We start from the raw sequence: 22,432 nt of genomic DNA, 5'->3' as shown, positions 1-22,432 counted from the left end.
CAAATTTCAATCAACATTCTTTTTATATGTGAAGCCATCACTTCCCATAAGATCATTAAATGATCTTTCATGATTTTGTTCTTTTATCATTCTTTTCTTTTGATCATGGCATGAAGCAAGGCCCTTAACTAAAACACTCTTTATTATATGACTCACGAATTCGAATACATCGGGGGTGACACAAAGCAAAACTCAAGCCTAAAACACTAAGAACTTTATTCTACTAGAGAAAGATAAAACCAAAAAGGATCGAACTAAGAAAAGGTAAAGGCAAAAGATGTGATGGTGATACGATACCGGGGCAACTCCCCAAAGCTTGGCACAAGCCAAGGGGATTGCCCATACCCGTGCTTAGTTGTCTTCCTTTGGAGGTGATGGTGGTGGAGTTGTTGCAACCTGGGTTTGATCCTCCATCTTCCAAGGCATAGGTGCTCCATTATGGAAAGATGATCGAGTCTCCGGAATCCTCAAATCTGCAGCCAACCGTATTGATTTAAATCTATACTCATACTCACAGTTTTGGTTCTGCAGGTCATAGATCTGAGCTTGGAGGTGATCAATTCTGTCATAGAGCCTGGAGAGATGTTTCTCGATGTCATTGGCATCAATCTTGTGCTTGTTGGTGAAACCCGTGATCATCATGTGGTTGGCGTTGAGTCCGCGTTCTACCATCCCTTGGCACTTGAAGACTTGCTGCTCCATTTCTTCGAGCCTCGCCTCCACTCTTTCGGTCTTCTTGGGCCCCTCAACATCACGGATGTGCAGCACCCCCTCACGCATCTCGATAGATTGAGGGTGTTGCAGCACTCCCGCGAGGTAGGGATTGATGATGTTCTCGAAGAACTTGTCCTTCAGAGCTTTTGGGGACGTCATAGCGATCTAGATCTTTCTGCACAACAGCTCGAAACGAAAACAGAGGAAATTTTCGCGATACGAGGGTCAGACCTTTCGGGAGAATATATAATGATTTTTTCCGACCAGAAGGAGTACTCCGCAAGAAAATGGAGTCCGGGAGGCACACGAGGTGGTCACAAGCCCCCCAGGCGCGGCCAGGGGGTGGCCCCCGCCTGGCAGGCTTGTCGCTCCTCGTGCAATTTCCGGACTACTTTAAATTTTTCTATTTTTCTAAAAATTCCAAAACGGAGAAAAATTCCTACTGGAAAAGTTTTGGAGTTGGTTTACTTACCGAATCACATACCTCTTCGTTTTGAGAGTATGAAACAGGCTGATAAATATCCCTTATGTACTCCTCCGTAGTTATGGTATTGATAATATTGCTTACAGCATTTATGGGAGTACCTAAGATATAATGCTTGATTCTTTGCCCATTTAACACCCTCGGAAAATTACCTTCCGTGTTTTTGATCTTGATGGCACCAAAACGATATACTTCCTCAACAATGTAAGGACCTTCCCATTTAGAGAGTAGCTTGCCTGCAAAAAATCTTAAACGAGAATTATATAGCAAGACATAATCACCTACATTGAACTCATGTTTTTTTATCCTTTTATCAAGCCACCTCTTAACCTTTTCTTTGAAAAACTTGGCATTTTCATATGCCTGAGCTTTCCATTCATCAAGTGAGATAATATCAAATAACCTCTTCTCACCAGCAAATTTGAAATCAAAGTTGAGCTCTTTGATTACCCAATAAGCGTTATGCTCTAGCTCAAGAGGTAAATGACATGCTTTACCGTAAACCATTTTGTACGGAGACATGCCCATGGTATTCTTATAAGCAGTTATATAAGACCACAGTGCATCATCAAGCTTCTTAGACCAATTCTTTCTAGACATATTAACAGACTTTTGCAGAATTAGTTTAATCTCTCTATTACTTAGCTCTACTTGACCACTCGACTAAGCGTGATAGGGAGATGCAATTCTATGGTTGACATCATACTTATCAAGCGTTTTACGGAAAGCACCATGAATGAAATGTGAACCACCATCAGTCATTAGGTATCTAGGGACTCCAAATCTAGGGAAAATAACTTCCTTAAGCATCCTGATAGAGGTGTTGTGATCAGCACTACTAGTTGGGATAGCTTCTACCCACTTAGTAACGTAATCAACAACAACTAGGATATGAGTATACCCGTTGGATTTTGGAAAAGGTCCCATATAATCAAAAACCAAAGCATCAAATTGTTCAATGACAAGTGAATAATTCATAGGCATTTCCTGACATTTACTAATATTACCTATTCTTTGACATTCGTCACAAGACAAGACAAACTTACAGGCATCCTTAAAGAGAGTGGGCCAATAGAAACCTGATTGCAATACCTTGTGTGTGGTTCTATCTCCCCCATGGTGTCCTCCGTAAGCCTCGTACTGACACTTCTGTAGGATCTGTCCCTATTCGTGTTTAGGTACACAATGTCTAATAACACCATCTACTCCTTCCTTATAAAGGTGAGGATCATCCCAAAAGTATCTCAAATCAAAGAAGAATTTCTTCTTTTGCTGGTATGTGAAACTAGGTGGTATATATTTGGCAACGATATAATTTCTATAATCAGCATACCACGGTGCACTACGTGAAGTATTGATGACATTCAATTTCTCATCAGGAAAGCTATCATCAATAGGTTGTGGGTCATCAAGAACATTCTCCAACCTAGAGAAGTTATCTGCTACGGGGTTCTCAGCACCCTTCCTATCGACAACATGCAAATCAAATTCTTGTGGCAAGAGAACCCATCTGATAAGTCTATGTTTAGCGTCTTTCTTTTCCATAAGGTACTTAATAGCAGCATGATCAGTATGAATAGTGACTTTGGAATCAACTATGTAAGATCTGAACTTTTCACATGCAAACACGACTGCTAAAAATTCCTTTTCAGTAGTAGCATAGTTTCTTTGGGCACTGTCTAGAGTTCTACTAGCATAGTGAATAACATTCAACTTCTTATCAACTCTTTGTCCTAGAACAGCACCAACATCATAATCACTAGCATCACACATGATTTCAAAAGGTAAGTTCCAATCAGGTGGTTGAACAATAGGCGCAGTTATCAAGGTCTTTTTAAGTATTTCGAAGGCTTCCTCACAATCATCGTCAAAAACAAAAGGAATATCCTTTTGCAAGAGATTGGTAAGAGGCCTAGAAATCCTAGAAAAGTCCTTGATGAACCTTCTATAGAAACCAACATGACCTAGGAAACTTCTTATACCTTTGATATCTCTAGGGCATGGCATTTTCTCGATCGCATCAACCTTAGCCTTATCGACTTCAATACCTCTTTCAAAAATTTTATATCCTAAGACGATGCCTTCATTAACCATAAAGTGCCACTTTATGCAAAACTCAATCAAGGTTGCTGAGGCAATCATCAAAAGAAGACTCGTAAACGGAGAAGTCATCCATGAAAACCTCAACAATATTTTCACAAAAGTCAGAGAATATAGCCATCATACATCTTTGAAAGGTGCTAGGTGCATTACATAAGCCAAAAGGCATACGTCTGTAAACAAAGGTACCGAAAGGGCAGGTGAAAGTGGTTTTCTCCTGATCAGATTGTGCAATAGGTATTTGGGAGAAACCAGAATAACCATCTCGAAAGCAGAAGTGTGTGTGTTTAGACAGTCTTTCTAGCATTTGGTCGATAAAAGCCAAAGGGTAATGATCTTTCCTAGTGGATTTATTCAATTTCCTAAAATCGATCACCAACCTATAGCTAGTAATAATCCTCTATGGGATCAATTCATCCTTATCATTAGGGAAAACGGTAATACCTCCCTTCTTAGGGATGCAATGCACCGGACTCACCCAATAACTATGAGCAACAGGATAGATAATACCTGCTTCCAGGAGCTTTAGTATTTCATTTCTTACTACCTCTTTCATCTTAGGATTTAATCTCCATTGATGATCGGCAGCTGGTTTGGAATCAGGATCGGTTTTAATTTTGTGTTGGCATAGAGTGGGACTAATGCCCTTAAGATCGTCAAGAGTATATCCAATAGCAGCACGGTGCTTCCTCAGAGTTTTTATTAACTTCTTTTCTTCATGCTCTGAGAGGCTAGCACTAATAATAACAGGATATATCTCTTTTTCATCAAGATAAGCATACTTAAGAGTATCAGGCAACTGTTTAAGATCGAACAAAGGATCACCCTTTGGTGGGGGTGGATCTCCAAGCAGTTCAACAGGCAAATTATTCTTATGGATAGGATGTTGTTCAAAGATAACTCTTTCTATCTCATTCCTTTCATCCATATGCATATCATTTTCATGCTCAAGCAAGTATTGCTCTAAAGGATCAGTAGGAGGCACAACAATAGAAGCTAGGGCAATAATTTCATCCTTACTAGGCAACTCTTTTTCATGAGGTTGTCTACCAAACTTGGAGAAATTGAACTCACGTGACACACCTTCAAAGCGAACAGTGACAGTTTGCTTCTCACAGTCAATATGAGCATTGACAGTATTGAGGAAAGGTCTGCCAAATATGATGGGACAAAAGCTATCTTGTGTGGTAGAAAGAACGAGAAAATCAGCAGGATACTTCATTTTACCACACAAGACTTCAACATCTCTAACCATTCCCAAAGGGTAGATAGTATCTCTATTGGCAAGCTGAATAGGGACATCAATAGGTTCCATCTCAACTGGTGCAATCTCGTCTTTAATTTCATCACATAAGGATTGAGGTATTGCACTAACACTAGCACCCACATCACATAAACCAGGATAACAATGATCTCCTATCTTAACAGAAACAACAAGCGCGCCAACAACAGGCCTATGCTTGTCTCTAGCATGTGGTCTAGCAATTGTAGTAGCATGTTCACAGAAGTGAATATCATGGCCCTCAACATTGTCGGACAGGAGATATTTGATAATAGCAATGCTAGGTTCAACTCTAATTTGCTCAGTGGGTGTAGGTGTTCTAATGTAGCCCCTATGTATCATAGTTGAAACTTTAGAATGATCCCTTATCCTAACAGGGAAAGGTGGTTTCTCAATGTAAGCACTGGGAACAATAGGATCATTATAAGCGAGGAATTTCTCTTCAACTGGATTGGGTTTAACTACATTGACTTCTAAGGGAGGATCATATTTAAACCACTTCTCTTTAGGGAGATCAATATGAGCAGCAAATGATTCACACAATGAAGCTACTATCTCAGAGTCAAGTCCATATTTAGCGCTAAAATCACAAAAAGTATTTGTTTCAACAAAGGATTTAATGCAATCAAACTTGAGATTCATACCTGACTCCTTACCTTCATCAAACTCCCAATCTTTAGAGTTGCATTTAATTATTTCCAATAAATTCCATTTGAAGTCAATATCTCTCTTCATAAAAGAACCGGTACAATAAGTATCAAGCATGGTACGGTTATCATGAGAAAGCCGAGCATAGAAGTTCTGAATGATAATTTCCCTCGAGAGCTCATGGTTGGGGCATGAATATAACATTGATTTAAGCCTCCCCCAAGCTTGAGAAATGCTTTCTCTGTCACGAGGCCAAAAATTATAAATATAATTCCAATCACGATGTACCAAATGCATAGGATAAAACCTTTGATGAAATTCCAATTTCAATCGGTTGTAGTTCCATGATCCAGTATCATCACATAGTCTATACCATGTCAATGCTTTATCCCTCAAAGATAAGGGAAAGACCTTCTTCTTGACCTCATCCTCGAGCAAACCTGCAAGCTTAAATAAACCACAAACTTCATCTACATAGATTAGATGCAAGTCGGGATGTGATGTTCCATCTCCTGTAAAAGGATTAGTGAGCAGTTTCTCAAGCATAACCGAAGGAAATTCATAGCAAATATTTTCAGTAGGTGCAGCAGCTTGATGAGCAACTCCTTGTGCTTCCGTTCGAGGTGAAGATACCCCGAACAAGCTCCTCAAATGATTAGTTTCCAAAGTAAAAAGTGACAATAAATTTCAGCACACTATATAAATGTGTCCTTACCAAATTCCACTTACCAAAGGCGCTTCACTCCCCGGCAACGGCGTCAGAAAAGAGTCTTAATGACCCACAAGTGTAGGGGATCTATCATAGTCCTTTTGATAAGTAAGAGTGTCCAACCCAACGAGGAGCAGAAGGATCTGGCAAGTGGTTTTCAGCAAGGTATTCTCTGCAAGCACTGAAATTATCGGTAACAGATAGTTGTGTGATAAGATGATTCGTAGCAAGTAGCAAGTAACAATAGTAACAAAGGTGCAGAAAAGTGGCCCAATCCCTTTTGTAGCAAGGGACAAGCCTGGACAAACTCTTATAGGAGGTAAAGCGCTCCCGAGGACACATGGGAATTTCAGTCAAGCTAGTTTTCATCATGTTCATATGATTCGCGTTCGCTACTTTGATAGTTTTATATGTGGGTGGACCGGTGCTTGGGTGCTGCCCTTACTTGGACAAACATCCCACTTATGATTAACCCCTCTCGCAAGCATCCGCAACTATGAAAGAAGAATTAAGACAAAGTCTAACCATATCATTAAGCTAGTGGATCCAAATCAACCCCTTACGAAGCAACGCATAAACTAGGGTTTAAGCTTCTGTCACTCTAGCAACCCATCATCTACTTACTACTTCCCAATGCCTTCCTCTAGGCCCAAATAATGGTGAAGTGTTATGTAGTCGACGTTCACATAACACCACTAGAGGAGAAACAACATACAACGCATCAAAATATCGAACGAATACCAAATTCACATGACTACTTATAGCAAGACTTATCCCATGTCCTCAGGAACAAAAGTAACTACTCACAAAGCATAATTATGTTCATGACCAGAGAGGTATTGAATAGCATCAAGGATCTGAACATATAATCTTCCACCGAGTAATCCAACTAGCATCAACTACAAAGAGTAATTAACACTACTAGCAACCTTACAAGTACCAACCGGAGTCGCGAGATGGAGATTGGTTACAAGAGATGAACTAGGGTTTGGAGATGGGATGGTGCTGATGAAGATGATGATGGTGATGAGTCCCCTCTGATGAGAGGAGTGTTGGTGATGACGATGGCGACGATTTCCCCCTCCGGGAGGGAAGTTTCCCCGGCAGGACGACCCTGCCGGAGCTCTAGATTGGTTGTGCTCAAGTTTTGCCTCGTGGCGGCGGCGATTCCTCCCGGAAGCCTCCTCTTGATTTTTTTTCTGGAATGAAACCCTCCTTATAGCAAAAGAGGGGAGCGAGAGGGCCAACAGGGAGCCCACAAGCCCCCTAGGCGTGGCCAGGGGGGTAGGTCGCGCCTAGCAGACTTGTGGCCTCCTCGTGGCTCCCCTCTGGTACTTCTTCAGCCCAGTATTTTTTACAAATTCCAAAGTAATTCCTCATTGATTTTCATGGATTTTGGAGTTGCGCAGAATAGGTATCTCCAACTTGCTCCTTTTTCAGGCTAGAATTCCAGCTACCGGCATTCTCCCTCTTCATGTAAACCTTGCAAAATAAGAGAGAAAAGGCATAAGTATTGTACCGTGAAGTGTAATAACAGACTATAAAGCAATAAATAGCAACATAAAAGCATGATGCAAAATGGACGTATCAGGACCGCACTGGTCTCATTCCCATCATCGCTGAGCCCAGCCTAGACCCATCTCGTGGCCCGTGAGCTCTCCCCCTCTCTTGTGTGGAGGTTGAAGACGATTTCGATGGGGTCCACCTGTCATCCTCCTCTACCCTCCCTCTTTTGCTGACTGCAGGGGCCCGACGGTCATGTTTGAACACGCAGGCGCGCGTGTGCCGTGTTGGCTGGAGGCGTAAAACGCATTTACGCCTTCGACGTGGCGGTGTGGCGCGGCCTGGTTCCCCTCTGGGCCGGCTGTGCCGAGCCGGTTTGGCCCATGGGGTATGGTGTCTTTTATTTTTTACCTTTTTTCTAGAAACTTTCAAAAATCCCCTAGGTTTAAATATTTGTCCAAATACAAATATTCCTTCACCTAAAAGATAAAAATATTACATAGTATTTTACTATGCCAGTTGTGTAATTTTACAATAGGTTGCATGCACTGTTTAATTTTAAAACCATGTTTAGGGCATTTTAACACTCCGTTAAAATGATTTTTACAACTTTTTACATTTGAAAAATAAAACACAACAATTTCTACAGTACCTATAATCACCCTAGTATTTTACGAAAATGAGTTGACATTTTTGTGAGTAGATTATTTTCTCTGTTTTGTGTTGTGTTCTCATTTGTTTCCGTTATATTGTGATGATAGATTGTGTTGTTGACGAGGGACTTGGAGTAGAAGACTTTGAAGACCCTGGAGACTTTGTTAAGCAAGGCAATCAGCCCCTTGACCATGTCTAATAAAATACTTTCATGCATGTTATATTTAGCATTTTGTTCCGATGCATAAGATCATGTTGAATTGGTAATTACCTAAGTGGGATGTTTCCGGTAGCTCCTCATTGACACTTGCACTTGGCCATAACCGTACCTACCTATGAGGGTTGTGCGGGTGGGATGTAGTTAGGTTGCTAGTAGTGCTACGCATGGGATTGGGAACTTACATGGTGGCGATAAAGGAAAGTGATTTCAAAGGGTTTACGAAAACCCCATCGGGTGCCACTAATGCCCGAGGGAGATGCGTGATCTAGGTAGCCACTTGAGAAAGGAGTGGTGTACCGAGGCTAGTGAGTGTGTGGTTTTAGTAATTGGATTGGTTTAAGTGATGATCGTTACTCCAACCTTACTTGCATGACCACGATACCCCTTATGGGACGAGGCTTTGTTGATTACTACGGTTGGTACTAGTAGAGAGTGTGCATTACTATTAGCGGGAGTGATGTGGTCACTCTCGAGACGGGGTTGTGCCAAGAAAAGGGCGACCATGGGATGTTTCCATAGACACTGGGCACACTGTTGCATGTCCTCGTGGATGATACGTGTGGTGTACATTATGAGGGATTGTCACCAACGAGTGGTCTCTTTGCAAGTATCGTCATGGGAAAGGTGATGTTCGGGTACTTAGCTTGGGTATGAGAAACACTGCGAGTCATGTCTTGACACGGAATTTTCCCCAGTCTTCTGGGTAAATTGTGCAACTTGTGCAGATTGTAAAACTATTCGAATAGTCGTGTCCATCTTCAAGGACAGTTGGATGACCGCTCTTGGGCTACGTCCATGTTTTTCAAACAGTGTGTGTGTGTGTGTGTGTGTGTGTGTGGAGGGTGGTTATGCGAGTAATATGATACTTGAGCTAAGTTGGACGGCTTGGCATGATGGGTGAACATGAGTTGTTCAGCTCTCAATTGATATTGATATCTGTAACCTATTCACATGGTTATCACTTACCTCATGATGCATGCCCGCATGAGAAGTTTGTCATGTTATTGCATGAGGGGAAAATCTGCTTTCCGCAAATTACTTATTAAGGTTACATCATGCTTCATTATTGCCTTGCTCCACATCATGGGTTGCTTGCGAGTACATTCAAAGTACTCATTGTCTTGCCACTCGTTATTAATTGGTCGGGCATGGAAGAGCAGGAACCTTGAGAAGAGTTCGTTGGTGACGAACACGCGAACTAGGGTGCTTCCCAGTCAGAATGCCAGTAGGTTAAGCCAGATGGCATGGGTTCACACTTTTGTTCAAGATTTCCGCTACTAGTTATGTTTGTTATGTTGGCCTTCGAGGCACTATCTTTGTAAGACTTGACACTAATGGTCTCTATTCGTATCAGACGGTATGTATAGATGTAAGACTCTTGTTATTCAGCTTATATGTGTTCAGTGAGTATTGACCTTTGGGATCATTGTACACATGCATTCGGTCATCATGACTTATGAGTCGGGGTCCCCACAACTATTTTCAGCAGAACTACCGTGGTGTTGTTTTTGTGTAGAAATAGAAGTTCTCGAAATGGAACGAAACTTTTGGAGATTTTTTTTGGGATAAAAGAAAAATAGTGGAACCAAGAAGCATCGGAGGGGAGACCGAAGGCTCCCACTAGGCACCATGGCGCTCCACCCCCTGGTGTGGCTTGGTGTCTAGTGGGGCCCACGGGGCTCGATTGACCCTAACTCCAGTAGTATAAAATCCTATTTTTGGAGAAAAAAATAGGAGAGGAAATTTCATCGCATTTCACAATACGGAGTCGCCGCCACCACGTGTTCTTCGTCGAGAGGCCAAATCTGGAGTCCATTCGGGGCTGCCGAGAGGGGAATCTCGAGTCTTCATCATCACCAACCTTCCTTCATTGCTAATTCCATGATGCTCTCCATTAGGAGTGAGTAATCCCTGCGTAGGCTTGCTAGTCGGTGAAGAGCTAGATAATATTCATCATGTAATCGAGTTAGTTTTGTTAGGTCTTGATCCCTAGTATCCACTATGTTCGGAGATTGATGTTGTTATGACTCTTCTATGCTTAATGCTTCTCATTAGGGCCCTAGTGCCATGATTTCATATATGAACCATTTATGTTTTCACCATCACATCTACGTTCTTGATCCGATCTTGCAAGCTATATGCACCTACTACGTGTTAGGATTTGCATACCCCAAAGTGACAATAATTGGGATTCTTTCCAGTGATTACCGTAGTATGAGGAGTTCATGTATTCACGATGTGTTAATGCTTTGTTCTGATTCTCTATTAGAATGAGGCCTTATTATACCTTAGTTTCCTTATGGACCTGGCTACAATGGGAGGGTAGGACAAAAGATGCCATCCAAGTTCTTTTCCATAAGCATGTATGACTATTTACAAAATACATGCCTAGAGTATATAGATGAACGGGAGCTAGTTATGTGTCGCCCTAGTTATGAGTGATACATGATGAATATCGTCCATCAGTATTACCAATCTAGTGCCTTGTAGCAACCTGACTCAAAACGAGTCAAGCCTCCGTGTATCTGTGCCGTCCCTGGATCGGTATGCTGGCACACACAGTACATCAATGTATATATCAAAGTGCAATCACATGTAAATAGCGTAAAACTGATATATACCTTAAATATCTCAGCGGAAACAGTCAAGGGGGTGGAGTCCCAAATAACACCAACAGCAGGTTGAGTGTGGACCGTAACCCTGAACCGTACTCTTACTCGTCGAGGAAAATATCTGCAACATAAGATGTTGCAGCCGTGTAGGTCAGCATATTGAATATGCTGGCAAGCCACCAAAGAGAGGGGGTAAAATAATAATGATCTATTCTATATGCATATATGGCAGGTGGGGCTGTAAGTTTTAGCGTAAAGCAAATTTTCTCCTACAACAAGAGGGGCTAAAAGCAAAATATTACTACAAGGTTGGTTGTTAACGAGATGGTTCCGCCAACCAGTTCTCATACCCAAGTTATAAATATTATCCTCACCAAATATATATAATGGGGTTGAGAATTCCAGATAACTTCAGTTCTTTGGCTCAAGTTGTCCATGACCGTGGACACGGCTAATCGACTAGGTTTGAGTACTCTGCAGAGTTTTGCACACGTTCCCCACAAGATTTGATCGCCTCCGTGTATGTCCTCGCACTTTAGGGTGTTTGAAGACCGGATGATAAAAACACGGTCTTTCAACGGGTCCCTCTGATCCCCTGTCGGTGCCCATCCAATCCTGCCGTTCTTCTACATCTGCTAGCACTGCCTGTCCAGAGTCGCCACGTTGTCCAACCAAGCCAGAGCCCATAATGACTTGTGGCTGTGCAGGTAAGCCTTGGGTCTTGAAAATATCCGTCCGTCTCTTTGAGCCTGGGTGAAGCTTTTCGCAAGATGTCATGGCACGTCTCCAGCATCCCGGGTCATCCACTGGTTTCTCCAGGGAGCCGATCAACCGTCCTTCACCCAGAGTTGCATTGCATCACGAGGTCTTGAAAAGTTTTGACTTAACCGGTCTTGGTTATTAAATTATTCTCGCATCACTCGTGATAAACTCTCAACCAGAATCCCGTCTACTCAAGCATAGCAATATGAAATTTGTCGTCCCGGGCCAAGTAACGGGATTGTTGGGTGCCTACCAGATGATACTACAATATGTCACCATAATTTCCAAGTAACTACTCAGCATGCAATTGGGCATAGGATGGTAGAACTACGATGCAGAAAACATAGGTGATACATGATCAAATGACTTGCCTGGCGATGTTGACGAAGAAGAATTATCGTTCTCGAGAAATAACTTGATAGACTATTCGTCACTCTCCGACGAAATGTATATAACAAACATATCATTCACATAAGCACTCATACTAGCAATCATTCTAGCAAAAGAGAGAGCGAATAAGAATCCGAAAGAAACTTCAACTAAAACTAGGAGTCTTCTACTACATCAAACACTAAATAGTTTTTTTTGTTCTAACTAAAAATAAAACATTAAATAACAGAGAACTAAGATATAAATTTAACCAAGATAAAATAGAGTATTTTTCATAAAACTATTTGAAAGTATTACCAAACGGGAGTTGAAACTGTAAGGAAATCAATTGCAAGTTATTAGAGAACTAGAATTGATTTCATGATAACAAATAAAATAAAAATAAAAACTTGTTGAGAACCTACGGTTTAGCTAACAGAAACTAAACATAAACTTTCTGAAATATAAAAGAAAATAATTTAAAAAAATTATAGAAAAAGAAATAGCCATAATCCTAAAAGAACTAAAACATAATCTGTTTTGGTAAAAACCCCGAGTAAAAATATTTAAAATAAATTGAAACAAAAACTACTGAAAGATATGCTCACTAGGAAACAGCAGCAAAAAGAATTAAATTAAAAGCTATTTTTAAACTCCCAGAATAAGGAAAACAAGATTTAAACCAAATCTGATCTAATTCAAATTTTATAAACCCAAACATAGACAAATTATATATCTACAGAAACTACATAAAATTTGTGATCCAATGCAAAAAGAATCACCTAATTCGGAGTTATAGACTAATAGATATGAATTTTATAAGTTTGTTCTTTTTCTGAAAAAAACTATGACGGGATTTCTATGAAGGTCACCGTGTCTGACACAGAGGAAGAACTCCGGCGAGGTGGGGAGGTCGCCGGCGGGGTGGGTAATCGGCGGAGGAGTAGCACGGCAGGGGGTGGGGCGCTGGAGAGGCTCGGCAGGGGTGATGGGGAAGCACCACAAGACCTACTGTACTCCGTTCTTGACAGGAAGATGAGGATGGTGGCGCCGTGGCTACGAGCAAGGAGAAGGCGAAGTGATGGGGAAAATGGAACGAGGAGAGTCGGGGCTCTCTTATAGGGGTGGTGGGAGGCGAGGGGAGGCAACATATCTCGCAAATCGGGGGAGGGAAGCTTCCAGGAAGCTTCTGCCATTGCGTGGGAAGGAAGGGAACTAAAGGAGGAAGAAGAAGGGGTATCTCGGCCTAATGCGTTTCCTAACGTGGCCCAAGTATTCCTAAAATAAGAGATCTCTTTCCCTTTTTATTAAAACAGGAATTAATACGATTAAAAGGAAATAGAATATCCTCGGAATATAGGGGTATAATATATTAAAATTTTCAGAAAAATAAATCCAAAAATATGGGCATTTTTCCACTACCAAAATAAATACTTCAAAAAAAATGTTTTTTAGAGAATCCCTAAATTGGTTTATTTTCTTTTTGCAAATATTTTTCAAATAAACCTTGGGTATTATGGTCCAAATATTTCAAAGGAATATCCCCGGTTTGGAGGGTCATGTTCCTCCTCTCTTTCTTGCTTCGCAAGAATTATTTTCGGGGTATTTCTCGGGGAAGAAAAATATAGAAGCAAGGGCAAATATTTGAAAGGATTCAAATGCAAACTCCGTTCAAATTCTTTATAGTTGAAGAAGTCATGTCGTCTTCTCTCTTTGCTTTTAAATGACTGAATTTGAATTCACCGGAGAAGGGGAAAGTCATTTTATTCCCTCTCATTCAAAAGTTTTGAAAAGTTTTCAAATTTCACTCAAGCTTTCAATCACTCAAGCAACCAAACAATCATTCTAATAATTATATTAACATTCCAAAAATTTGGGATGTTACATGCCTATGATTTTTCCACATATTGTTCTTGCTAAGTTACTCCTTTTGCTATTATTGTTACAACTGCTACAAAACTGTTATCACTATTACCGTTACTGCTGCTACTGTTACCAATGCTATCAATAATATTATATTAGTGTGCTACTAATCATTGTGCTGCAAATACTAAATCTCCAAGTGTGGTTGAATTGACAACTCAGCTGCTAATAACTGCAAATATTCTTTGGCTCCCCTTGTGTCGAATCTACAAATTTGGGTTGAATACTCTACCCTCGAAAACTATTGTGACCCCATATACTTGTGGGTTGTCAGCCTCCCATTGATGTTGGAGATATGCCCTAGAGGCAATAATAAAGTGGTTATTATTATATTTCCTAGGCCATGATAATTGTCTATTATACATGCTATAATTGTATTAACCGGAAACTGTAATACATGTGTGAATATATAGAGCACAATGTGTCCCTAGTGAGCCTCTAGTTGGCTAGCTCGTTGATCAATAGATGGTCATGGTTTCCTGATCATGGACATTGGATGCCATTGATAACAGGATCACATCATTAGGAGAATGATGTGCTGGACAAGACCCAATCCTAAGCATACCACAAGATCGTGTAGTTTGTCTGCTAAAGCTTTTGTAATGTCAAGTATTATTTCCTTAGACCATGAGATTGTGCAACTCCCGGATACCGTAGGAGTGCTTTGGGTGTATCAAACGTCACAATGTAACTGGGTGATTATAAAGGTGCACTACAGGTGTCTCCGAAAGTGTCTGTTGGGTTGGTACGAATCGAGACTCGGATTTGTCAATCTGTGTGACGGAGCGGTATCTCTGGGCCCACTCGGTAATGCATCATCATGATGATCTCAATGTGACTAAGGAGTTAGCCACGGGATGATGTATTACGGAACGAGTAAAGAGACTTGCCGGTAACAATATTGAACAAGGTATAGGGATACCGACGATCGAATATCGGGCAAGTATCATACCGGTAGACAAAGGGAATTTGCATATGGGATTGATTGAATCCCCAACATCGTGGTTCATCCGATGAGATCATCGTGGAACATATGGGAGCCAACATGGATATCCAGATCCCGATGTTGGTTATTTACCGAAGAGATGTCCCGGTCATGTCTGCATGTTTCCCGAACCCGTAGGGTCTACACACTTAAGGTTCGATGACGCTAGAGTTGCAATGGGAATAGTATGTGGTTACCCACGGTTGTTTGGAGTCCCGGATCAGATCCTGGACGCCACGAGGAGTTCCAAAATGGTTTGGAGGTAAAGATTCATATATAGGAAGTGTAGATTTGATCGTCGGACGTGTTTTGGTTATCACCGGTAATGTACGGGGACCACTAGAAGGGTTCCGAGGGTCCACCGGGAAGGGCCACGTGGGCTAAAAGTGGATGGGAACCAGCCCCTAGATGGGCTGGTGCGCCACCCACCTTGGCCCAAGGCGCACAAGAGGGCAAGGGAGGGCTAACCCTAGGCATGCGGGCTGCCTTGGGTGGCAAGCCACCCTAGGGTGCCGCCCCCTCCTCCTCTTGGGTTGTCGCCCCTCCCATCTAAGGGCTGCTGCACCACCTAGGGAAACCCTAGGGGTGGCGCACCCTCCTACTCCTCCTATATACACCCAAGGGTTTCGTGCTGCTAGACACACATGTTTCATCCTCCCCCCGCGCAGCCCTACCTCTCCTCCTCCTCATCCTCCGTAGCGCTTGGCGAAGCCCTACCGGAGTACCACACAAGTCCGCCGTCACCATGTCCTCGTGCTGTCGGAGCTCTCCCTCAACCTCTCCTCTCTGCTTGCTTGATCAGGTGAAGGAGACGTCACCTGGTTGCACATGTGTTGAATGCGGAGGTGCCATTGTTCGGCGCTTAGATCGGAATCTTCCGTGCTTTGAATCACTACGAGTACGACTCCATCAACTGCGTTCATAGTAACGCTTACGCTTAGCGATCTTCAAAGGTATGAAGATGCTCTACAACCTCTCTCGTTGCTGGTTTCTCATAGATAGATCATGGTATGACGTAGGAATTTTTTTGAATTACTACTACGTTACCCAACAGTGGCATCCGAGCAAAGTTCTATGCGTAGATTCCATGCACGAGTAGAACACAAAAGTTATGGGCGACAATTTTGTCAATTGCTTGATGTTACTAATCCAATATTTTTCGGTGGTATTGTGGGATGAGGCGGCCCGGACCGACCTTACACGTACGATTATGTGAGACTGGTTGGACTACCTGACATGCACTTGTTGCATAAGGTGGCTAGCGGGTGTCTGTCTCTCCCAGTTTAGACGAATTGGATTCGATGAAAAGGGTCCTTATCACTACTGGAATCAGACTCTTTGGTGTCTGCCATAACAGACGGCAAATGGGTGTTCCACGGACAACAAAGGCCTTTGTCGTCAACTTCCTGTCGGCAAAATTTCTGCGACAACTTTCGAGGGCAAAGTACCTTCTTTGCCGTGTGCTACCTCAAAGCGGATGGCAAAGACCTTTGCCGTCAGCTACCTGTCGAAGCAGACAGCAAAGACCTGTACATGGCAGCCGATATGCGACTACTCCGTTAGGTGGCTAACAGAGTAGTTGTCGTCTACCTCTCCGAGCTTCTTTGCCATCGGTCTCTCTCAGCCTCTTTGTCATCTGCCTCTCTCAAGCTCCTTGATGTCTTATTTTTTGCAAGTATTTGTCGTATGCCTTCAAAGGCAGCAGACGACAAAGTACCCATATGGGCCAGCCCCATGTTCCCCAGGTTGCACAGCTGGCTGCCACGTGGCCTCTTTGCCATCGTCTACCTGATGGCAAAGGCCTTTGCCATCAGCTGGCCGATGGCAAAGAGCCCATATTGTCACTGTTTTATTTGTTTTATGTTATTTCACAGCACACACACACACGCACACACACACACACACACACATATATATATATTTCACAGCACACACACACACACATATATATTTCACATCACATATATGATATAGTTCACAACACACATATATAGTTCACAACACATATATAATATACATATAAAGTTCATCAATGTCGTTTGTTCATCAATCACAACCCATATATCGAACGAACCAACATACAATATTTTACATTGTTCATCCATATGTATATACATATAGTTCCACATTATGATCAACTCAAATGAAAACAAAAACTAAATCACTCCATCAATGTCAGCTTCAATGTAGTACATCTAATCTGCAAAATGGGAATAAGAAAGTTAGAAGAAGAACAATAACAATATATGACATTTTTGAGCTTATTATATCATTTTGGAGGAAAATAAGCTAAGTATATGACCTTTGTGAGCTAACAAAGGTTATTATGCCTTTTTTGACCTAACTAAGCTAATTATGTCATTTTAGAGGAAAACAAGCTAAGTACATAATATTTATGAGCTAACCAAGGTTCTTATGCCATTTTGAGCTTATTATGTCATTTAGGAGGAAGATACGCTACGTTTTGAGCTAACCAAGGTTCTTGTAATGTTTTTACCTAAGCTAATTATGTCATTTTGGAACTAAAGTAGCTAATTGTGTCTTTTTGGAGCTAAAGTAGCTACTTTGTCATTTTAGAGCTAATTTAGCTAATTATGTCTTTGTTGGGGAAAATAAGCAAAGTAGAAGATGAAAGAGGAGAATAAAGAAGAGAAGAAAGAAGAGAAGAAGAAGGAGAAGAAAAAGGAGAAGAAGGAGGAGGAGGAGGAGGAGAAGGAGAAGGAGGAGGAGGAGGAGAAGAAGAAGAAGAAGTAGAACAAAAGAAGAAGAGAATAAGAAGAATAAGAAGGAGAAGAAGAAGAAGGAGGAGAAGGAGGAGTCCTTCTCCTTCTTCTTCTCCTTCTCCTTCTTCTTCTTTTTTCTTCTCTTCTTCTTCTTCTTCCTTCTTTTCATTTTTCCTCTTTCTCCTCCTCCTCTTCTCCTCTTCTTGGATCTAAATTAGCTAAGTATGTCTTTTTATAGCTAAATTAGCTAATTATGTCATTTTGGAGCTAAATTAGCTAAGTATGTCTTCTTGGATCTAAACTAGCTAATTATGTCATTTTGTAGCTAAATTAGCTAATTATGTCATTGTTGGGCAAAATAAGCTCAAGAGAAGATGAAAGAGGAGAAGAAATAGGAGGAGAAGGAGAAGAATAAGAAGGAGGAGGAGGAGGAGAAGAAGGGGAGGAAAAGGATATGTCATTTAGGAGGAAAAGCTTATTATGCCATTTAGGAGGAGGATACGCTAACTTATGAGCTAACCAAGGTTCTTGTGATATTTTTACCTAACTAAGCTAATTATGTAATTTTGGAGCTAAATGAGCTAATTATGTCATTTTGGAGCTAAATTAGCTAATTATGTGAGTGTTGGGGAAAATAAGCTAAGTAGAAGATGAAAGAGGAGAAGAAAGAAGAGAAGAAGAAGGACAAGAAAAAGGAGGAGAAGAAGAAGGAGGAGGAGGAGGAGGAGGAGGAGGAGGAGGAGGAGGAGAAGGAGAAGAAGGAGGAGAAGGAGGAGAAGAATAAAAGAAGAAAAGAAGAAGAGAAGAAGAAGGAGAAGAAGAAGAAGGAGAAGAAAGAGAAGAAGGAGAAGGAGGAGAAGGAGGACTCCTTCTCCTTCTTATCCTCGTTCTCCTTCTTCTCCTTCTTCTTTTTTCTTGTCTTCTTATTCTTCTTCCTTCTTTTCATTTTTCCTCTTTATTCTCCTATTCTCCTCTTCTTGGAACTAAATTAGATAAGTATGTCTTTTCAGAGCTAAATTAGCTAATTATGTCATTTTGGTGCTAAATTAGTTAACTATGTCATTTTGGAGCTAAATTAGCTAATTATGTTATTGTTGGGGAAATAAGCTAAGGAGAAGGAAGAGGAGGAGAAGGAGAAGAAGGAGAAGGAGGAGGAGGAGGAGGAGGAGGAGAAGGAGGAGGAGAAGAAGAAGAAAGAGAGGAAAAGGATATGTCATTTAGGAGGAAAAGCTTATTATGTCATTTAGGAGGAAGATACGCTAAGTTATGAGCTAACAAAGGTTCTTGTGATGTTTTTTACCTAACTAAGCTAATTATTTTATTTTGGAGCTAAAGTAGCTAATTATTTCATTTTGGACCTAAATTAGCTAATTATGTCATTTTGGAGGATAATTAGCTAAGTATGTGTTTCTTGGGAAGATAAGCTAAGGAGAAGACGAAAGAGGAGAAAAAAGAAGAAGAAGGAGAAAAGGAACTAAGCTAATTATGTCATTTTGGAGCTAAAGTAGCTAATTACGTCATTTTGGAGCTAAATTAGCTAATTATTCCATAAATGAACTAGAGAAAATTTACCGTCGTGGTCATCTGGGAGAAGCACGAGGGTTGCTCTGGTCGGTTGTGTTTGGAGACGGTTGCCCTCGCGAAGGGTCGTGCGATGCCGCTCGGGAGTTATTCTACAGAAAAGATATTGTATAATGCCTCGTTAGCATGATGACACTCAAATGTTAATACTAGTTTGTAATGACCATTGAAAGAAACTCACCATGCCAATCGAAGAAAAGACATGCATCGACGGAGGGGCTGACCGGTCTTCACGCACATAGACTGCACATTTGGTTTTGAAGAGTCGGTCGTATTAGTTACTAATGAAACCGACATTACACGCATTATTTGGCTAATGTGTAACAGGAACTTACCACAATAAGCTCATACATGGCAAGGTGACCCGCATCATTCCGGGCCCTCTCCTCCTCCAACAACCGAGCTATGTTCCGGTCCCTCTCCTCAAGAGCATCCTGAAGAGCAGTCTGGTTTGCAACTCTCTCTTTACCAAGAGCAGCCTGGTTTGCCGCTCTCTCTTTGTGAAGAGCATCTTGCAACACCATTCCTCGTTACCATTATAATGATCGATGGCCACACACACAAAAATGGATGAAAGTCCTCTCAGTCCGTACAACTAACCTCGATGGCGTGATCGACTGACCGTGGACAACGTGTTATCTCAGGACAGGAGCTCGACTGGTGCGCATTGATCTCCGGGAGAATGGTGGACAACGTATTATCCCATCTCCAATGGATATCGAGCCATGGGGCCTCCCGTTGCCAGATATCATCACGAGCTCTAGATACAAAGGTTCCTGGCTCGGGTGAAAGTCATCCCCTTTCCTAGCCTTCCCCACGTCCGTGTATTTCACGAGCTTGTGGTGGGAGGAGATTTTGGTGAACATCTCTGGATGATCCAGGTCAGACTCAGAGAATGCCTTGGCCTTCTTGTAGGAGGTAGTAGGGGACATGCCATAAAGGTCGTACAACTCTGGCACATCCACCTTACTGTGATGTGCCTAAAAGAGAGGAAGAAAGTATTAGTAAAGGGCTCAAGCTAGCATGAAGAATTAATTGCATGAATAAGGAAGCAAACCACGTACCCAGTTCTGTCCGAACTGAATTAAGTTGGTGCTACCTTGATGGTGTGTCACACCAACCATTTGGGCACGCCGCTCCTCCGCATTGTCATGGACGGCTCGCCAGTTGCCTGTGCACCACACATCCACCAACGCCTCCCAACAATCCATCTTATCCTTACACCATCTTGAGGGCACCTATAAGTTAGTAAAAATAATTTTGAGCTCTACGCCTACGAATCAAATCAAGAAAACTACATACAAGGGCTTAAGAATAGGTAATTACCTTCATGTACTGCTCCTTCTTCAGATACTTTCTGCGGCAGTCCTTCATAACACCACGTGTGGTGTCGTAGTCTCGAATAGCCTGCGACCGAGCCTCGTGGCGCAAGTTATGTAATAGCCGCCTGCACTAGGCCTCGAGAACATTGGCCGCTGCCTCCTCATATCCCTCCTCACACATGTAGAAGGTCTGCAATCAAACGAGACAACACCGATTAGTACAATAATTAGCTATATTGTTAATTTTATATTGTATAAAAGGAGAATTTACCCAGAAGGTGTTGATCACCATCTTGTCCCTCGTGTGGCACAAGACACCATCTTCAATCTCCTCCGGGGGGGGCCTGCGCAGCCTGATAGTGCTCCCAGGTAAATCCTAGTGTAGGAACCTGACCCTCACCGGGAAACGTGAAAAACCTCGGGAAATTTGTCCGGCAAAGCACACCAAGGATGGTGTTTGGCCTGTCAATGCAAGTGGTGCCAAGGTTTTGAGAACTTTACCTTTGGTAAAGTTCTTCTTGTCTTTTTCTGAACTGATGGTGAGGATCCAGGAACAGTCCATGCAAGTCAAAGCAAGAATACTTCCCACCCAACTGCAACCAATGAAACTGAAGAGCTCCCTTGCACAAGGGGCACGGGAACCTTCCATGCACACACCATCCAGAGAATAGCACATACGCCGGCAAGTCATGCATTGAGTACATGTACCACACATGCATTTTGAAGTTTTCTTTTCTACTGGCATCGTATGTCTTGACCCCATTATTCCAAGCTTCTTGCAATTCATCCTTAAGCGGCTGCATGTACACATTCATATTCTTCCCCGGATAGTTGGGCCCTGGAATTATCAACGTCGGGAATATGTTGTTTCTTTGCATAATCTGACTGGGTAGGAGATTGAGTGGAATGAAAAATACAGGCCAACTACTGTGTTGGGTTGCCGTCATGCTGAAAGAATTGAACCCATCCGTGGTGACGCACACTCGAGGATTCCATGGATCAGGCACTTTATCCAGATGTAATCCATCGAAATGTTTCCACGCTTCCCCATCCGATGTGTGTACTGCCATCTTATTCCCATCGGCATCTAGTTCGGTTATTTTGCCAATTTGTGCCATGTCATCTGTCTGGCTCTCTCTTCGACCATGAAAAGACGTTGAAGCCTTGGTATGATTGGCATATACCGAAGAACACTAACTGCGATTTTGGTCTGCCTCTTCTCACCCATACCGTTGTCTACCAGAAGATACCTTCAAGACTCGCAATTGGTACAATAGTCCAAGTGTGCATACTCCTTCCTAAATAAGACACATCCTTTCTCACAGGCATCTATCTTCTCATAGGGCATCTTAAGTACAAAAAGTATTTTTGTCCGACTAGTACAGGTTTGCAGGCATGACATGGCCTTTGGGTAGAGAGCGTCCAAATAGTGTCATCATCATGTCGTAGCATTCTCTTCCCAAGTTGAACTGAGCCTTCAGAGACATTACTTGTGCAATGGCATCCAGCTGAAAAAGTTCAGTGTGCTTGTGGGGAGGACATTTTGAAGACTCCAACATTTCATAGAAGGCCTTTGCGGATTCCTCCATCTCTTCGTCTGAATCCCAAGCATCATCAAAGTCTTGCACCATGTCTTCGATCCCGGTACCATGCTCGTCAGTGTGACGACGAACCACCTCATCTCTGGTGCGTTGTATAGACTCACCATGAAATGTCCACACCGTATAATTAGGCTTAAAACCACCTCATCTAATAGGTAAAGATATGTCCTAATCCCACCCGAGTATGTGTAGACTGGGTTCGTTTTCCCATGCTCTGCTCCGGATCCAACATAAAATTTC

The sequence above is a fragment of the Hordeum vulgare genome, chromosome 6H (assembly GCF_904849725.1).
Source record: "Hordeum vulgare subsp. vulgare chromosome 6H, MorexV3_pseudomolecules_assembly, whole genome shotgun sequence".
Taxonomy (NCBI): Eukaryota; Viridiplantae; Streptophyta; class Magnoliopsida; order Poales; family Poaceae; genus Hordeum; species Hordeum vulgare.
The sequence above is the reverse complement of the archived record's forward strand: the minus strand, read 5'-3'. Positions refer to the sequence as shown.